This window comes from Nanorana parkeri, unplaced genomic scaffold, assembly GCF_000935625.1.
Source record: "Nanorana parkeri isolate BGI_ZX_2015 unplaced genomic scaffold, ASM93562v1 scaffold435, whole genome shotgun sequence".
Taxonomy (NCBI): Eukaryota; Metazoa; Chordata; class Amphibia; order Anura; family Dicroglossidae; genus Nanorana; species Nanorana parkeri.
Genome location: NW_017306703.1, coordinates 412,967 through 414,252, shown reverse-complemented (window position 1 = coordinate 414,252; position 1,286 = coordinate 412,967). Strand labels below are relative to the sequence as shown.

General features: G+C 45.7%; 1 protein-coding gene across 1 annotated transcript in view; it reads left to right on the top strand.

Moving 5' to 3' along the window:
• PSMB3 (proteasome subunit beta 3) overlaps positions 1–1,286 on the top strand; it is a 16,054-nt gene that overhangs the window by 746 nt on the left and 14,022 nt on the right. The window lies entirely within an intron of this gene.

The following is a 1,286-nucleotide window of genomic DNA, read 5'->3' as shown; positions in this document are numbered from 1 at the left end:
CAAAACCGAAAAGGAGGTTCAGGGATCAGATGCACTTTAACCATTTAACCCTTTAACTGCCACTTATGTACATTGGCGGCAGCAGGGACCTGTTTACATTCTGCAGGCTGTTGGCTTTCTGCTACAAGTGATTTGGGCTGCTGTAAAGACGCTGCGTCCCTTTTTATAGTAGAAGGAAATAAAGGAGCTTTCCATTAGAATGTGTCTACATGAGCAGACGAGAGACTGATGAGCTCATCCCTCTGCTCTCCCTTCCTGTCAGTACAGAGTATTACAAGAGGCTGATACTGAATCAAATTGCGTCCCTTACACAAGATACATTTAAATAACTTTTTTTGTTTTTCATGAATACTGAGTGCAGTCATGGAGTCTTTCATACAAGAACCAAGTCAACTCGAATACAGGTCTATGGAACTCGCAGTACAGGTTTAAGGTTCAGGTCTGATTAGGAGAGGGGAACTTTCTTCTTCAGTTCCCTCCTCTGCTGATTGACAGCAGGCAGTGGGCGGGTGCAATAGTCAGCCTGCTATTGCAATTTGAACTATCCAATAACAGGCTGGCTATTGGTCCCAGCCACTGTATGCTGTGAAAGGTGTCCTCTCCCTAACTAAAGCTATTAAAGTGGAAAGGTGACAAGAGGAGTCTAATTGAACCCCTTATGTCACATTAAAGAGAACCTGTCACCTCCAATGTGCTATCACATAGGGGCTTGTGTGCTCCCCCCATGTGATAGCAATGAAGTTAAGTAAAAAAATAAAGCAGTAAGGGGGTTAATCCTGAATTTGAAACTCATGAATAAGGCAGCAGATTCCTGATGCTGTAGGTGCTTTCTCTGTTTATGGAGGCGTTGGACATTAAAGGGGTTCTAAACCCTCCCGTTTTTTTGCCTATATCTACTGCTATCAAGCAGTAGATATAGGCAAACAGTTTAAGAATAAAAAATAAAAAAAATCCCCGCTTTAACAGCGGTTTAAACTTACTTTGTTTTCGCTGCGCGCTCCTGCCCGAGAAACTGAAACTGTTCGGGCGGCCGCAAAGCATCTTGGGGCGGGCGCATGCGCAGTTCGGATTCTCGGCCGGGAGACGAGCAGAGACGCAAGGTGAGTCTATGGACGCGTGCACCCGCATGCACACACCGCGGGATCAGAAGTGCCTGCAAGTAGAGAGGAGTCAGCGCTGGATGGGAGACCCGCCGCACCGCTGGAGGGACAGATGAAAACATCAGGAAAGAAGAAGAAGAAGATCGGATTAAGAGACATCATTTAAGGTAAGTGCTGACATTAACA